This window comes from Sminthopsis crassicaudata, chromosome 2, assembly GCF_048593235.1.
Source record: "Sminthopsis crassicaudata isolate SCR6 chromosome 2, ASM4859323v1, whole genome shotgun sequence".
Lineage (NCBI taxonomy): Eukaryota > Metazoa > Chordata > Mammalia > Dasyuromorphia > Dasyuridae > Sminthopsis > Sminthopsis crassicaudata.
The window spans coordinates 40,608,259-40,627,451 of record NC_133618.1 but is presented as its reverse complement, the minus strand read 5'-3'; positions in this window follow the sequence as shown (position 1 = coordinate 40,627,451).

Genomic DNA, 19,193 nt, shown 5'->3' with positions numbered 1-19,193 from the left:
TTTGGTACAATGAAGGGACTGGACTAAATCTGTGATGTCAGATACAAACAGAAGTGGAGGGCAATGAACGGCACGTTAGCACCTGTAAGCACGCATTACCTTAGAAAACACACTCTGACAGGTTTCATCACAGTCTTACTTTCTTAAATATTTCCCAATTACATTTAATCACCCGCAGTCACAGGAAGATGGAAGAGACCTCAGTTTTAGGCTCCTCCTAAGGGGACACCTGGAGCCCAGAGTCCATGAAAGTCCTTTTGGATGTGAGGGAGCACTCTGATCTCTAGGCTTTGAAGCCAGACAGGAAAAGAATAACCTTCATGGTCCAAGAGGGGAACAAACCAACTGAGCCTGGCCCCCAGGAGCGCCCGTGTGCCATTTCACGGACCCCAAGCACTTCTCCCCATGGAACAAACACCATGACTGAAGGGAAGTCTCTCCAAGGCCCACAAGGAGATTCTCATCTTTCTCCACCCACTTCAATCAGGAGAACACGTTCTGACACTCAGAACATCCCTTTACAAACCCTGTGTCTATCATCCATGGACAAATGAGAACAACCCTGATTTCCAGCCCTGGGACAGCCCTTCAGTTGTTGAAGGTTGGGAAGCCATGAGAAAAGAGGAAGAAAATCTGGCTCTCCCTCAGGACTGAACCCAGGGCATCTCTGCTACTGATGGCCCTGGGATCCACAGGAACCAGGAAGAGCCAAGAAGAAACAGTCCCTGAAGCCCCACGTCATGGACGACTCTGCCAACTCATGATTTAATCCAGAACAGGGAGACAGCCAACATCACACAAGATCATACTCCACAGGAGAGCCAGCATCCCAAAACCCTGCACCCAGAATCCAGGGATCCACAATGCAACCCCTAAATCCAGTGTGTCCATCCCCACATCCCTATGTACATGGATTCCCATCTATATTTCCTCCCACCTATAAATTTCTATCCCAACATCTGCATCCAATTATGATGGAAACTAAAGGAAACATCAGTTTTCTCAACCACATTACTGACTGATCTCATATTGAACTAAAACAGACCTGTTGGAGGTTTTCACTGGGTCCCCAGAATCCTGCTTTCTGGAAGTGGACGCTCCTAATTCCTCTTTTCTCACTCCTTGGACACATCCAAATGAACCAAGATATCCTACACAATTTGAGATGTCATCTGGGGAGCAGAATCTTGCTATTATTATGTAGATGCCGCTTTGCTGCAAGTATCTACACTTCAAGAAGAACCCAGGTTGTCAGGACCCTGACTTCTCAGGAAGGCTGAGAGGCTCCCAAGGATCCTCCAGGGCCCAAGTGGAAAACAGAGTGACCAAGATCACACACCCCAGGAAACATCTGCAGCCCTCCTGCTGGGCAATTCTGGGGATGCTGAGTTAAGTGCACAAATGGCCACAGGCCTGATTGAGACCAAGGAGTCCTTCTGGAACTGGAAGACCAGGTTGACTCCTGGGCTGAGATGGTACTCCAGAACCGAAAGGGGCCTGACCTGCCATTTCTGCGGGGGGGGGGGGGGGGTCTGTGAGCCCCCTAAATGAGGAACACTGTTCCTATGCTAATAAGTCTGGGCTAATCGGGGATAGTCTGGCCCTGGTTCGTAAGAGTCTCGAGTCTAGATGGACGGAGCAGAGACAAGGAAAGAACTGGTCCCAGTCTCTGTTTAAGTCCTCCCCATGGTTAAGCACATTTAGTACGTCCCTCCTGGGACCCTTGCTTCTCCTTCTCCTCCCCCTTGCGCTGGGACTTGCATCTTCCCTAATCTTGTTCCCCAAAGGCCAATAACGAAAGGTCCCATCGACCCCATAGTGAGGGAAAAACCATAACAGTGATGAAGGGGGAGGTACGACCGCTCCCCAAGGTCAACCAATGATCACTTCCACCCAGCTTTTACCGAGATGAACAATGAGATCACTGAGAATCCCCAAAGCTAAGTTCTAGAACAGAGTCCACCTGTCCTCCTCCCAGGGGAATCATTCAGAGGCAGATCCAGGGGACCTCGGGTTCCTTCACCCACAAACCACACTTCATAGTGGCTTACCGCCCCAGCCCTAACAAGGAAGCCCAGACCATCCCTGGTCCCACAATTCCCTTCCTGACCTCCCTCAGGAGACAGCAGGAGACCCTCCACTGGCCTCTGAACAAGAGCTCACAGCCACGGGCCCAGGGAGCCAGGCTGGGTGGGAGCCCAAGGAAGCTCCGTGTTCAGGGGGAGCACCAGTTAGCCAGGGCCCTGATAATGTAGCAGCTCCGGGGGAAGGTGAGCAGCAGGGACAAGGCCCTCAGGCCCCGCTCATGGGAGAACAAGCAGGACACGGGGGCTCTGGAGAAAGGCAGACCTGGGAGCTCCTGGCTCTGCTCCAATAATCACCAAGTTGTGACCTGGAAAAGGAATCCGCCCCTGAGTGGGCCCAGAAGGCACGAATGGGAGCCAAAAGTGCTGCTGCAAAGAGCCCCAAGAAGTTCTGAGATCAGGAACAAGCTCCCGTCACTGAAAGCTGGTGGGGAAGGAGGCGGGAAACGGTTTCCCCCACATGGAGGATCAGGGCCGGGGCTGGGAGAAGATGCTGGAGCCGCAAACACGTGGGCATTCCCGCCCAGGGACAGACCGGACTCACTCCGAGGTGCAAACACTGACATCCTGAGAACTTTGTGGCAAGAATCCAAGGACTAGAAATAAGACCAAAAGAAAATCCAAATTCAGCAAACTTCTCTCCCTTTATTCTACACAAATACATAAGGGAAGTATGGAAATCAGTCAAACAAAACAAAAAATACATAAGAAATCGTAAATTATCTCACTGGAAAAACAGCTGGTCTGGAAATTAGATGCAGCAAAAACAATATAAAAGAATTACAGGGCTACCTGAATATCACATTGAGGGAAAAAAAAGAGCCTGGATAATATCGCTCAAAAAATCATGAAAGAAAACTACCCGGAGATACTAGAACCAGAGGATAAAATGGCCACAGAAAGAAACCCCTGATCAAGACCCCCAAATGAACACTCCAAGCGGTGTCTTAGCTAAATTCCAGAATTAACAGATCAAGAAGAAAGCACTGCAAGTAACCAGAAAGAAACTATCCGAACATCCAGGAGCCACAATCAGGATTGCCCAGGACGGAGCAGCTTCCACACTGAAGCATCAAAGGGACTGGAATGAGACCCCGCAGGGGCGAAGGACATGGGAACGTGGCCCAGAAGCAGCATCTCCCTGGGGGAAGAAGGAATCCTGGGAAGGGGGAAGTTTCCATTATCCTGATGGAAAGAACTGAGCTGAACAGAAGGTCTGATCCTCACAGACAGAAGGGCCGAGCACCACGGCCGGCCACGTTCCCAAGAGATCCCCCCTCCCCTCTGACCATCACAACATGACAAACACAACAACATGACAGTGCTGGGAGCCGTCTCGGGGGAAAACCTTGATAAGGAAGTAGTTGAGATCACACCCAGGAATCACTTCCACTCAGTCTCAAACACACAGGAACCAGGAGACCAGCAATAAACCCCCAGGTGAAAGTCCAGAGAAACAGCTCTCCCCATGAGCAGATAATACCTGCCCCGACATCAACCCCAGGGCAATCCATGGAACCCGAGCCGCACTGGCTCTCCCAGAACCCGGACCCTGGAAGCAGAGCCCTCAGGGCCACCCTCTGCTACCTTGGGACCTCAAGCCCTTTTATGCTTAGGACAAGCCACATTATGCAGGAGCACTCCATCCCCAAACCCACCCTCACCCCCCAAATCTCTCCATGTCGGGGAATAATCCTCCCTGATACTCGGCAGGAGACAGAGGAGCAGACCTCCGGGGTCCCCAGAAAGGGCTCATTGAGTGACAGCCCCCCAGCTTGGGCAGGATCACAGAGGATGGCATCTAGGCCCAGGGAGAGCCCCAGGCACCCATAGCCAGGGATGGGCAGAGCCCTCGCCGTCCTTCACATTCCCCCAGAGCCCTCACCCAGCAGCCCCCAGGCAGACACATTGAGTCCACAGCCCATGTGGCTCCTGCTGGGTGGGTGGGGCCTGCCCTGAAATCCTGGCAAGGAAAGAAGCCCCAGGGGTCTATGAAAGACCAGACCCTCGCACTGGGAGGATGTGAAGAAGCTGGTGCAGACTCGGCACAGGCACTCTCCAGTATGCCAGGGTCCAATTGGGCTGGCCAAGGGATCCACCACTACCGAGACCCCTCCCAAGACAAACTTCTGTGGGCAGGGGGATGGACATCCAATCCCAGGATCCCTCTCTTCAGGTCACACCTCTAAGCAGGAAGGCTCTCGTCACTGAGACACGGAGAGCAGAGGTCAGAGATGGACCCCACAGGCCTGGCCTGCTTCCTGAGCCCTTAGGCTTCCCCGGGACCACCCAGGATCTCAGAGGGGGGCACCTGGGCCCAGGAATGCCCCATTCACTGGGAGCCTGGGACGGGCAGAACTCTCACCATGTCTTCATGTCTATCCCAGAGAGTGGACAGAGGCAGGGGCATCAGCCTTCTGTCCCCAAGGACACAATTGCAAGTTCCTGCTGGATGTGAGCGCTGACCCAATATCTTGGCTGGGATAGAAGCCAGGAAGGGGCCCAGAGTCGTGGGTACAAGGAGAGTGTGGGGCAGACCTGGGCCTGTATCGGGAAGACTTGAATGGGCCAGTGCAGGAGACCAACCAGAGCAGCAGGGAGAGCCCATCACCCGTCGAGTTAGGAGGGCATGGATGAAGTCTTGCCTACAGACAGGCCTGCGGCCCTGAGCACGAAGTCTCTGATGTGGAGCCCAGAGTCTGCCATCCCTCACCTAAGGAGTGGAGAAAGGGACTGAGCTCAGGGACTGATCTCTCCATAAGTCTCCCTATGGCAAACCCAGCAGCCATGTGGAAGCCATCTTTATGTGTATTTGGAAAAATAAAATACTTTTAAGGAAAAAGACCCGTTTGGTGATGGGGGAGGAAGTAGGACTGACTCTAGTTCAAACACAGGGATCACATCCATGCTTTCTCTTCCACCATAGTGGCCAGTGAAGAGAAGGGACACCCCAAGATGGGCTCCAGAGTCCAAGTCAACTTGTCCCGCTTTTACAACATGGAAAATTCAGAGACGAGTGAAAACAAATGCCAAGAAAACCCCCAGAGCGTTCCATGGACCACAAGTCTCACTAATACTCTCCCTGAAGCCGGGACACAGGACAACATCCTCCAGGCCCACTGTTCAGGCTTTTTTTTATGTGCATTTGGAAAAATAAAATACTATTTAGGAAAAAGACCCATAATGTTTCTTAAGGTGTAAGACCACATCCCAAAAGCAAACACAGGGATCATTTCCGCTCTTAGCCTGTAACAGACGTGAACAATGAGGGAATCTGGTTGCGTTCTCAGCCAAAATACAGCAGGATGGCTCCTCTCTCCGGGTTCAGAAGGCCGAGAAGACCTCCAACAGCAGTCAGACAGCGAGCCCACAAAGGCCAGCCAGGACGTGGCCAGGGCACAGCATGGTGAGAAAGCCTAGAGCGCTATCGGCCCCAGGGCCGTGAGCAGCCCCCGGGCCCTTGGATAAAGAGCTCCAAAAGACTCCCACTGTCCCCCAGAAGCAGACCTGCACCTCTAACCACAGACAGCCATTATGGAGACAGGCAGGTCAGAACTGAAATCCCTATGGGTCCAGAGAAAAAATGCCTCTATTTGGAATGGAAGGACTGAGAGAAGACGTCTCATAAGAAGGAATGACTGACCTATATACCTCAGTTATGACCTGGCGCATTGTAGCAGTAAGTTGTACTATAGCCAAAAGTTGCAAAATTTAGCTCATCTTGGGCAAACATTTTGCTTTCCCCTTTCCCTTTTGACACATCAGCATTAAATGCCTAATATGTACCCTTAGCTAAGACCATTAACTTCCTGTTCTTTATCTCTCAGGTGCATTGGTCTTTGAAGAGCAAGCCTGGAATGCCATTCAATGGGAGAAAAGATCCCAATGGGAATTCTACACTGGAACAATGTATTCCACTCAGAGATATACAATTAGGACTCCTATACTTCTCTGCTGGGCCTTGCTTCTTCCCAGTAATATTGAAATAAATCCTTCTGGCTTTTCTACCTTCAGAGTCTCAGATTTCAAATTGGGAAGGGGTCGTCGATGCCCCATACACTTCTGGGGGCTCGTCCGGGATACTTGGTGTTTGTGAGGGAGCCCTCCTACACCAGCGACCAGAGAGTTCTCAGAGGGTGCTTTGACTCTCCCCAGGAACTCCCACTCCATTTGGGGAAATTCCTAAAGAGAGACACTCGAAGAAGGAAGAAACAGAACTAAATGGAGCTATAGGGGGAGAGGGAAGACAGAAGACAGAATTAATTAGCTGAAAGCTATTTCAGCAGAGGAAAGTTTGTAACCAGTCATAAGTTGTGTGCACAGCCCAGGTAAGGAAGAACTGGTGTGCAGACCATAAGAGTGCTCTTTCTCCCTTTATCAAGGATTGGTGAGCACCTGGGTGACTGGTGTGGGGTTCCAGTCCACAAGAGTGCTCTCGTTTTGTTTTGGTAAGATTGGTAAGAGTATTAAGAACATGGAAAGGAATGATCTAAGGTAGCTGGCTATAAACATCTATCTAGTGAAATAGAAGTTAGCTCTTATGAAAATAAGCTTGAGAAGTGAGAAAGTATCAAAAAATACAGGGCAGGATCAAAAAAAAAGTGACCTCAGAATGCAGTTTTGTTTGTGCAGGTACCATTCTTGGGGGAAAATCTTCTGGCCCAAGGACAAAGTTTGTCAAAAAAAAAAAAAAAAGGGCCAAAGCCGAGGGACCCCATGAACCCGAGGATTCTCCCCCTCCTGTCACTTGGCCCAGGAGAACGTCTCCACCATGTGACCACTTCCACCCAACTTTTACCAAGATGAACAATGAGATCACTGAGAATAGAGATTAATTTGGTCTGCTGGAGATTCTTGCTCAGCAAAAGACTTTGCGTGAGGATGCTCACGAGAAAAGACTTCTGCAATGTCATTTTCTCTTTCTCAAGGGATGCTTTAGAGAATGAAAAAACTGTCAGGAAAATATTGGGGTGCTTGAGGCTTTTTGAGGTTTGAGGCGAGAATGGGACAGTTTATTTAATCCATTCCTAAAGACTCACCTTTAGGCTGTCTCTTAAAAAAACAAAGACAAATTCAGCTTAGGAGATTTCAAAACCAAAAAGCTCATTTATTTTTCCAATACTGCCTGGCCTAAACAAGTCTTAGGAAACCAGAAAAAAATGGCTAATTCATGCCTCAATAAATTACAGAACTATTAAGGAATTAGACTTATTTTGCAGGAGACAAGGGAAATGGATTGAAGTTCCTTGTAGCCAAGCCTTCATGGCTCTGGCACAAGACCCTATATTAAAACTAAATTGCAAAGTATTGCTTGTCAAGTTTAATGGAGAGGAACTGGAGGAAGAAAGTGACCTTTTCGATGATCCCCTCTTTTCCATTCTTTAGGGTCACAAAAAGTGTCTGCTCTGCCCTCCAGCTCTCAGGAGAATGCTTACACTCCAGAACTGCCCCCCTTAACAAAAACAGGACCATACGACTCCCCTCTCCACCAGTCAAGTTCTGGAATTGCCCAACCCCCACTTCTTAGCCCTTCTCATACATGAAATGGGCTCCCTTTTCCCTTAACCCAATCTCTCCAGCCTCCCTCTGAGGCCAGACAATCCCAAAGCAGCTGCCCTTCTTCGGCTGAAGCTGGAACTCCTCCTTCTCCACAGGAGCCTGATTCAGCCACAGCTGCTGACCAGGACCCTGGCTTGGGTACTTCTAAACTCTTCCCCTTAAGGGAAGCTGCCGACCCTCAGGGAGGAGGGCTTAGGATACAAGTGCCCTTTTCCATGTCAGACCTCTCCCAAATCAAGGAGAAGCTGGGCAGATACTCTGAGGATCCCACTAAGTATATCGAGGGGTTTAAGGCTATCACCCTCCAATATGATCTTTCCTGTGGACATATTAATATCATCATCTCCTCCTGTTGTACCATAGAGGAGAAAAGGTGGATCTGGGATTTAGCCCAGAAATTCGGGGACGATATGGCCGCCTCCTCTCCTGCCAGATACCAACCAGGGTCTGGTGCTGTACCCCTATCCGACCCCTCATGGAACTACCAGGAGGGAATTGGGGACAGGGAGAGGAGAGATCACCTACTAACCTGTCTCATCCACGGCATGAGGGAAGGAATCAAAAGGCAAATTAAGTACGACAAACTTAGATTACTCAAACAGCTAAGGAAAATCCTGCTCTCTTCCAAAGTCACTGATAGAGGCTCTGAGGAAATACACTCATCTGGACCCCACCTCTCAGGAGGAAATTACTTCCTTCATATTAAGAAAGAAAACAGAGACTGCAGCATGGTACAGGATCTCGGGGCAATTAATGAAGCCGTGATCCCAATCCATCCCATAGTGCCCAATCCATATACGATCCTCACGCAAATTTCAGGGAATACTCAATGGTTTTCCACCCTGGACCTTAAAGGTTCCTTTTTCTGAATTCCTCTACATCATGACTCCCAATTTTTCTTTGCTTTTGAGTGGGCTAAGCCAAGGGAGCTCCCACCTCAGCTAACTTGGAGTGTTTCACCCCAGGGCTTTTGGGATAGTCCACATTTGTTCAGGCAAGCCTTAGCTAAAGATGTGAGAGACCTTGAGCTGCCCAGCAGCAGCCAGATTCAATATGTGGATGACATTTTACTCTGCAGTCCCACCAGAGAGGAGTCCCTGCAGCGACCATAAAAACCTATGTGACTCCTCTCAAGCCTGCTGCGATTTCACCTCAGCAACTTGGACAAGCCGCATAGGTGGGACACAGGCCAGGACCACTTATGATTATGCACCTCCCCAGAGGTTAACTGCAGGGAACCCATTCCGGGATTATCCTGGCAAGCTCACCCCCAGGGCTTCCACAGAACCTTTTTTGAAACTTCTCCATAACCTCCTCAAAACTAACATTCCAATTGAAAGGCTGTGATACCATCAAAATCATCCTTGGGGACAAGCAACCGGGACACTGCTACAAAATATAACTTCGGGGACCATCTGTGTGCCAAGGGGGTATGCTTTCCTTTGTAAAGTAAGTCCTCCATTCCACCTTAATGTTTCTAAGGGGCTTCTTAGGAGAAACGTCTCTGATTGGGAACCTCCCTTGTCTGTGATTCTTTCTACTCACTGCTTAACACCTTCCAAACACTATGGGTCCTGCACCCCAGGCTACTTAAGCACCCCTTTCACTGTATATAATGCCAGCACCTCTGATCCCACCTCTTCAAGGAGACCAAGGAGGGGGTTTGGGGAAAATGTTCTATGGTACTTACAGGAGGACATTTCAATGCTAGTGCCCTGGGGGGGGTCTTAGAACAGGAAAATGTTCTCTCCCACCTAGCGGACACTATTAACCAGCGGGCCAATGAGACTGCAAGCATCTCTGTGAGACATACTGGGTCACATCCAAGCCTTTTCACTGGGAGGGTGGGAGAGATCCCGGGCACAGGATTGGGGAACTATGCCAGCTGTGCCCAAGCCAGGAGGCCGCCCACAACAGGGTGACCCCATCCCTGCCCCATTTGAGACCCTGGAAAAAGTCTCGCCTTTCACACACCACCCCAACATGGGGACCCTGCAAGAAGTCCCAGATGTGGGTCCTCAGGTAAGTAGAAGGAAAAAGGATGTAGCTGTAACATGGACCTCAAACCACTGAAACTTCCCAAACAGGATGGAGCCTAAGGCCCCTCGGCCTCCACTTCCATCCCTTCTGGCCTTGGCAGCCAGCACATTCCATAGCAAGAAGCACAGAGGAAAAGCCCAAAAGGTCCGTGTCATGAAGCCCAAGGCCTCTGGCTCTCAGAGCACTGAACTCAGGAGAACCTTCCAACACAGTCCACATGTTGTCCCACGCCACACAAGCCACTCCCTAGTGCCAGCTTCTGAGTCGGATGAGAACAGTCCCCACTGTCAGCACCAGGGGGAACTTCTACTGTTCATTATCTTAAGTATTGGGGACTAAGGGAGGCGAGATCCACCTCCAAGATCATTTCCACTCTTAGTCTTTAACCAAGATGAACAGTGAGAACGCCCCCAAATAAAGTCAAGAGCACAAGTCCCCTGCTGACCCTTTTCCCGATGGGAATCATTAATGGACAGCTACAAACCTCCCCCCCCCCAAGTAACTGCCAGGGACATTCCAGGAGAGCAAAGCCTCGGAAAGCATGTGAGCCAGGAAAGCAGCCCCAGGGTCCATCTCTGGGCTCTACTGCAGACCTCGACACCTGCCCCCAAGTAAATGCAAAAACAATAAGAGTCCCATGTGGGAATCAGGCTTAAGGGACACATCCCAATGCAAAGATGGGAGGTAGATTTCACTGAGATGAGCCACCAACAGTGGGGGACAAATGCCTGTTAGTTTTTGCAGACACCTTCACAGGGGGGACAGAGACCCTCCCCGCCCGAAATGGAATGGGTCTCACAGCAGTCAAAATGTACTAAAGGAATTAATTCCCTGATTCTTCTTCCAGTAGTCATGGGGTCTGATAAAGGCCCTGCCTTTGTTGCCAAAACATCACAAGGCATTAGCAAGTCACCAGGAACAGAGGGGAAACTTCACTGGGCATAGAGATCACTGAGCTCTGGGCAAGCTGAAAGAACAAATGGAACACTTAAGGAGCTCCTTACAAAGCTTGTCCTAGAGACCCAGAGCTCCTGGGTCTCACTGCTCACATTAGCATCATTTAGAAGTGGATGCACCCCCAACAGACTCTTTAACTCCCTTTGAGATTCTCTTTGGGAGACCACCTATCCTGCCCTTGGTAAGGAAGACATACTTGCTGAAGTCTCTAACTCCTCCCTTGTCAAGCTCCCACAGGCCCTGCAGGCACCTCAAGCCTGGTCCGAGAGGCCCACCCTGTCCCTGTGCCCGCCCCTCCATTCCAGCCTGGCAATGGCTGTCCTCCCAAAGACATTTTCTACCTCTTCCCCTTGGTTGGAATATACAGGATTGGATAGTGCCCCATGGGCCACAGGGGGGTCACAAATGACTGCATATGAAGAGGAGTCTCCTGGGGTGTTGACTGGTTTAGATTTTACAATATATGGGATTATAAAAGCAGCCGTTTCTGGCGGTCCCGGGCATCCACCAAAATTAGTTATGGGAGTTACAGAAAGGGGTGAGTCAATAGTAGGGGATTCTAATGAAGATGAGGACAGAAAGTTTTCAGACCTTTCCTAATAAAGGCACTTGCTCCTCTCACAAGAGCCTGGAAATTTAGATCTGGGAGAGAAAATATAAGAAGGATTGGACTATCAGAAAATCACATTGGGAAAAAAAGAGCCTGGGCAGCATCTTTCAAGAAATTATCGAGGAAAACTGCCATGGACAGAATCCACTGATCACATTTGAAAGAGACCAGAAAAAGAATAAAAAAAGACCCCAAAATGAAAACTCCAAGCAGTGTCTTAGCTAAATTCCAGAAGCAACAGATCAAGAAGAAAATGCTGCAAAAGCAGGGATGGAGCCAAGATGGTGGAGAAGGCACATATGACTTTCTAAGCTCCTCTCATGCCCTCATGACCAATTGTTAAATTCAGCCTCAAAAATAACAGCTGAAAGGTAAAATTCACAAAGACTAGAAATACAATCACTCGCCAGCTGAAGATAATCTGGAAGACCGCCAGACCAGGTCTGTCCTGAGGGGCTGGAGCAGATCTGTGCAAGCAGGAGATAGAAGAGACTGCCATCCACGGTGGACCAGGAACGGGATGACCTCTGTGGCTAGAAAAGTGCCTTGGTTACAAAGCAGTAGACCAGAAGAGGAATTTAAGCCAAGGGTAGAGGATACTCTAAAAATGACAGAATCTAACAAGATCTGGCTATAACCACCCAAAATCGGAAGTGCCTCAGCACAGACCACAGCACAGTGTGCAGCTGCAATCTGCAGTCCGGGCTCCAGCAGGCAGACTCTAATCTGCACTGGGGGGCTCAGCCTGAGGTAACAGAACTTCCCCAGGGACTGTGCTTCCCTAGGCTGAGCCACTTCCTGTGCCTTGCAGGACTATTCACTGGGCAACTGTGGCACAACTGGCTTTGACTTCAGATAGTGACATTCTCACTGCTCAGCCTCTAGCCTCAGGGCAGTTGTTAATCCACATAGCCGGGTTCTTCCAAGGACACTTCTGCAGCTCCACTGTGCAGGCCTGAGTGACTTCCAGTGGGGAACTCTTTCCCAGAGCACTCCCGGATCTCACCACTACCTCAATACACCTATCCCTGTTCTGCAGAGGAAGCTGGTAACCTTCTGGCCCTGAAGGCAGACCCTCCAGGCTTTAAAAAATGAGTAAAAAAATCACAAGGAACATCAATAGCTTCTATACAGAAAGAGAGCAGGTTTTCAACCCCAAGAAGACTAATAGCAGACAGTCTCCAGACAATTGTTGGTCCCCAACACAAAAGGCTCTGCTAGAAGAAAAGAGCTAGAAGGAAAATGGGGAAAGGAAAGAGAAGCTATGCAAGAGAGTAACAACTTCCTGAAATGTGAATTGGAAAAGGTAAGAAGCTCCCAGGAAGTGTAGGAAAACAGAATTTGTGAATTGGAAAATGTAAAGAGCTCTGATGAAAGAAGGATTCGTGAATAGGAAAAAGAATTCAACTCGGTAAAAAAAAAAAAAAAAAAAAAAAAAAAAAACTAGTGAAATGGAAAGAAATTCCATAGAGCACAATGCAGAGCAGCTAATGAGTACAGGCCCCACCATCCACCCAAGGGCGTCTTTTCTACTATTAATGCTCTTAATAAGGAATTCTCCTCATGATTTCCCTTTGTGGTCTAGTTTTTCCTGTACAAAAACAATGTAGAGAATCATGTTTATTTTACCCCATAGCACTCTGCTGGCTGTCCTGGAACACAGACTCTTACAAAAATGAACGTTGGACACTATTCTTATGTGTATTGACAACAATGAAACCCTAGTGAGGGAAAAAGCCGTAAGGGTGATGAAGGGGGAGGTAAGACCGCTCCCCAAGGTCACCCAAGGATCACTTCCATCCAACCTTTACCAATATGAACAATGCAAACCTCCCCAGGCAAAGCTCCAAAGCACTGAGTCTCCTCATCTTCCTTAAAGAGGAATAACTGAGAGGCAGCTCCAGGGGCCTTCAAGTCCTTTTATGACATTACATGGGAGCAAAGCCACAGACAGTGGGGAGACCCGGGAGGGGTTTAAAACCCTTAACTCCAGTAAGGATCCTGATGACGTGTCTCATCTGGTTCCTCAACACCAACATGACGGGGCAACATTGGCCAAAAGTCCCCTCCTGGCCACACCAGGCCCCCAGGGCCCCCTTCCTACATGCTGAATCAAGAGACACAAGAGAACCTCTCACAAGTTTCATCCACAAGATCCCCACAAGAAAGCACCACCGAAACAAGAAATGACATTGTCCGGCTCCGTCTGCCTTTCCTCAGCAGGGAACGGAGGAACTCTGAGCACAGAACGCACTTGGGAACCCCCGGCCGGCCCGGACCACAACTAGACTGGGGGAGGGATCACGGGGTCATCCCTTGGAATGAAACCTCCAGGGCCCAAGTGGAGAACAGAGCGACCAAGATCATACCCCCCAGGAGACGCCCGACACACCGACATCCCGCATCCAGAATTCGGGGACCTCGGAACGCTGCCCCCCAATTCCAGGCTGGGTTCATCCCCACTTCTCTAGCCAAAGGACCCTCATCATCATCTCCCCCACCTGTTCTTCCTTCCCAACACTGACGTCTAGAACAAAGAAAGAAGCTAAAGGAAACATCAGTTTTCTCAGAATCCCAAAGGGGTCTCATTCTCTACTTGGGACACATGCGGCCTGTGCGCGGCCATTGCCAGGTCCCCCAGAATCCTGCTGTCCTGCCCTCTTTCCTCCTCTCTCTCCTCATGGTCTGGAGATATCCAAATAAGTGAATGTTTTCTACAAACTAAGATGTGAGGAAAATCCACTAATTCCATGGGAACAGCTCTGACTCCTGATGCCATTAGAAACGATGACCAGGAGGGATTCAAAGGAACACACAGAATCCTATGTGACCCGACACAACGTGGAGCGAACAGAACCAGGACACGGCCCATGACCACAGCCCGACAGTGACCAACTGTGCAAAACGTAACTGTCCTCATCAAGATCTTGATCCAAGAAAATTCCAAAGACCCCACAATGAATTCTCTCCCTCCACTGCGGGCACAACGCTGGCAGGGGCGCCCTCCGAGAGCTGTCTGTGGGAGCAGGCGTGTGCCACGGACTCAACAGCCCAGCCCGGGTCCCGGCCTTCGTGTGTCCCCCCGAGCAGGAAGGCGCTCAGTCAGGAAGGCACAGAGAGCGGGGCTCAAGGAAGGCCCCCACGTCTGCCCTGCTTCCCTGAGCCCGTCCTTCCCCAGGCCACAGGCTGGCACCCAAGCCCAGGGAGAGCCCCCTTCAGTGTAAGCTCGGACGGGCAGAGTCCTGCCCATTCCTTCAGGTCTCCCGTGCCCACTGAAGGGTGGCAGAGGCCTCGGCCTCCTGTCCCCAAGGGGAGGGGGGGACCCAGGGTTTATTCAGGTCCTGCTGGACGTGGGGGTGGCCCGGATGTCCCGGCTATGAGGGCAGGACTCGGTCCCCTGGAAGGCTCTAACAGCCTCCCTAGGAGGAAGGCGCACAGGAAGCTGGGTGCAGGGCCAGGGCCAGATGCCCACTTGGGAAGGCTTGTGCTGATCTATGCAGGAGGCCGACCAGACCCTGGGTGCCCATCCCCTGCCCCCTTCATCAGGGTTTGGAAAAAGAGTTTCCGGCTCAGTGTCTGAGTGGAGGCCCCAGGCAGTAAGGCCCTGATGCTGAGCCCACAGCCCAGGGACCCCCCTGAGTAGATCAGTCCCTCAGCTCAGGCCGGGCCCTCAGGGGATGGGGCTCTGCACTGAGGACTCCCACAGCAGCTCCGGTGGTCTCCCGAGAGGCGTCAGCCAGGACAGAATGAAACGGGCCCCTCCGCCCACCCCAGGAGGGCCCCCCTATCAATGCTCCCCACAGAACGGGGAGGGATTCCCGTGGGCCCTTCCCTCCGAGCCCCATTTCTCTGCTGTAATGTACCACATATGGACAAGTGTTTAAAAGGGCCCCTGCAGCGAACGGAGGCAATCCCAGGGACTTTTTCTCTCTGCTCCACAGCACGTGGGAGGAGGCTGGGTCACAAAAAGTCTCCAACTCATTCTACAGAAGCCCGGGCTCAAGCCCTTGCCCTTACAGGTCACAGCACGTCACAGAGGAACACACTGCGGCAAGCCCATCACTTGGCCCCGTGGTCCCGAGCGGGCGATCCTCGGGCCCTTCTGAGCACGTGGAGGCCCGTCCTGGACACAGAAACTCCCCCCCACTGAGCCCAGAGCCTCACGTTCCCTCAGGGAAACAGGGAAAGGGACTGAGCAGTGAGAGCAAAGAGAGGAAGCAGGGACACGGCTCGGGCTTGGACCTCGGGGCCCGACACTCAGAGGCCCTGCTCTCCCCAGAGGGACCCCAAGGGATCTCGGGGTGAAGCAGGCGCCCATCTGGGGAAACACCTTCTGCCCCACGTGGGTCCCTCGAGGACACGGTCAATAAAACATTGCATCCACATGTAAATGCAATAGAGCCGTTTAATACAGAGAGGAGCAGGGATGCAGGTGCGGCTGCCATCTGTGAGAGCCTGTGTCAAAGCACAAGAAGCAGGGGGAGACTGTCACCGTGGGACGATCCCCGGGCTTTCCCCCCGGTGGGGGTGCGGAAAAGCTGCGTGCAGCGGAGAAAGGATGCTGACTCTGCAGAGGGATGTCCGGCCGGCTCAGGGGCATCCAGTGCAGGCGGGAGGCGGGTATTCCCCTGACCATCTCAGGGGGTTTGGACAAATCCTGCCCTTCACACAGAGCGGGCACGGAGGCCTCAAGTCCCCGATGCCGGGCCCGCAGCTTAGGATCCCTCAGGTAAGTATTGGAAAAGGGATTTCCATCAGGTGGGGACTACAGGGTGACCCACCCTCAAGTGACCATGAGGACGGCACCCGGGGCAAGACGGTCCCCATGACTGAAAACACAATGACCGTAGGCGCCAATGATGAATTATCTTTCAACAGAATAGGAAAAATAAAGTATTATTGTGTAAAAAGACAAATTGTAGTGACAAAGGAGGAGGTAAGAAAGGTCCCAGATAAACCTAAGGATCACAGCCACTCAGTCTGTGACACACATGAACCACAAGGAGACCGCCAAGAACGCCCAAGTTCAGGGGGAGACCCGCAACCGCTGACTGTGCTTTTCCACAGCAGGAGTCATTAAGGGGGAGCGAAAAACAGAGCCTGACATCAACCTCCAGGGGAACAAATGAGACCCAGACCCCATTAATCCTCTCACAGAACATGGAAAATGGGAGAAAACACCTCAGGCTCCACTGGGGCCGTCTTGGGGACCCGAGACCTTTTTAATTTATCTGTCACACTGAATACCCAGGTCACACCACACTCCATGGCGGCTCCCCGCCCCAGCCCTGACAAGGAAGCCCAGACCATCCCTGGTCCCACAATTCCCTTCCTGAACTCCCTCAGGAGACAGCAGGAGACCCTCCACTGGCCTCAGAACAAGAGCTCACAGCCACGGGCCCAGGGAGCCCGGCTGGGTGGGAGCCCAAGGAAGCTCCGTGTTCAGGGGGAGCACCACAGTTAGCCAGGGCCCTGATAATGTAGCAGCTCCGGGGGAAGGTGAGCAGCAGGGACAAGGCCCTCAGGCCCCGCTCATGGGAGAACAGGCAGGACACGGGGGCTATGGAGAAAGGCAGACCTGGGAGCTCCTGGCTCTGCTCCAATAATCACCAAGTTGTGACCTGGAAAAGGAATCCGCCCCTGAGTGGGCCCAGAAGGGGAGCCACAAGTGCTGCTGCAACGAGCCCCAGGAAGTTCTGAGATCAGGAACGAGCTCCCGTCACTGAAAGCTGGTGGGGAAGGAGGAGGGAAACGGTTTCCCCCACATCAGGATCAGGCCTGGGGCTGGGAGAAGATGCTGGAGCCGCAAACACGTGGGCATTCCCGCCCAGGGACAGACCGGACTCACTGACATAACCCTGCTGGGGATAGGACCCAAAGCCCGACAATCAGGCTAAAAGAAGATCCAAATGAGGCAACATTCCCTCCCTTTATTCTGCACAAACACACATGGGAGGAATGGAAAGCAGTCAAACAAACAAAAAATGCATAAGGAAATATGAATTACCTCATTGGATAAAGGGATCTGGAAACAAGATGCAGCCGAGACAACCCAAGAATAACTGGACTAGACTTCCGGCCTAGAGGGCGGAGGGGATGCCCACAGCTGCTTCAGCTCCCCACTTTCTCTCACAATAATTTATATCTCATGACAAACCTCATTTAGTGCCTGACCGAAAACAAATAATTACCAAGAGAAGATCCCTCCAAATTAGGCAGAAAAGGTCAGTTTTTGCTCATGGGCGGGGACGGTTTTGGATTGGGCACAGCCTGAGGGCAGGCAGGGGGAGCAGGGCAGGCAGATCACACTGAGCAGCCCAGAGGGGGAGGGGGTGATTTCAGCCGTTTCTGCAGGGAGAACTTTCCCAGTGTGGCTACTTTGCTCTGGCAGCAAACCAGGATCAGCAGAGAAGCTACAAACACAAGGGGGGACAACGATAACCCCGAAAAGCTGGGGTTTCTCTTGACCTGGACACACCCACCCGGAGTGACTCAATGTGTTCTTAGAGTCACAGATTCTCAGAGCGCAGACGCAGCGCAGCCATTGTTGTCCTGCTAGAGCCTCGCTGCTGCCCCCTGCACCTTGTAAAGGAAGCTGAGAAACAACAGCCATCAAAAACAAAAACAAAAACAACAACAACAAAAAACCAGACCCCATTTGTGGATTTTCTTAGTTTGTTGTCTTTGATCATCTCTGACAAAATGAGCAAAAAATTTAAAAGGAGTCTAATCACTGACAGCTTCTATATAGAGAGTAGACTTTAAACCCTGAGGAGATGAAAAATAGACTGTCCCCAGAGGAATCTCCTAAGGGGGATATGATCTGCTCCTCAATACACAAGACTCTCATAGAAGAAATCAAAAAGGCCCTCCCAAGAGAGAGAGAAGAGAAATGGGAAAAGGGAAGGGAAGCTTGACAAGAGTCTGGGGAAGTCATCCACACATTTAAAGACAGAGTGGATAAAGAAGTCAAATCCTTGAAAAGCAGAATTGGAAAAAGAAAACAACTCTCTGAAAAACAAAATTGGCAAAATGGAAAAAGCTCCATAGAACAAAACAACTCTTTGCACACTGATGGCCTTGGGATCCACAGGGACCATGAAGAGCCAAGAGAAAACAGCCGCACATCAGGGACGACTCTGCCAACTCGTGATTTAATCCAGAACTGGGAGACAGCCAACATCACACAAGATCATACTCCACAGGAGAGAGCCAGCACCCCAAAATCCAGGAACACAGAATGACCCCCAAATCCAGTGTGTCCATCCCCACTTCCCAATCCACATGGATACACACCTATATGTCCCCCCACCTCTAAATTTCTATCCCAACATCTGTATCCAAATATGATGGAAACTAAAGGAAACATTGGTTTTCTCAAACACAGTAGTGACTGATGTCATGCCTACTTCAAACAGACCTGATAGAGGTTTTCACTGGGTCCACAGAGTCCTGCTTTCTGGAAGTGGACACTCCTCATTCCTCTTTTCTCACTCTTTGGACACGTCCAAATGAACCAAGATATCCATCACAATTTGAGATGTCATCTGGGGAGCAGAAGATGATGGAGTTTCACCCAGGGAAGTGAGTGGAGTAAGACTGAGTGGGAGACACAGCTGATGGGAATAGAGGGCGACCTCAGCTGGATCACTAGTATTCCCCCCTCCTCCTGGAGGCTGAACTAGGATCTCATGCCAATGGAGGACAGAGATAAAGGTCTTCTTCCATTCCAAAGTACTTTTTGCTATGTTTGTTCTTTTTACTACTTATGAGCACTTAGGAAACCACGTCTCTTCTCCCCCCATGGAAATCACCCCTAAGATAAGAAATTAAATAGCCAGGTCCTGTCTGCATTTCCCTAGGAATTGACATCCATCAGATAGATGTCTCACACTCTACTCTCAAGACTAAAACCCTCCATAGAAAGCCAAGACATTGGAACT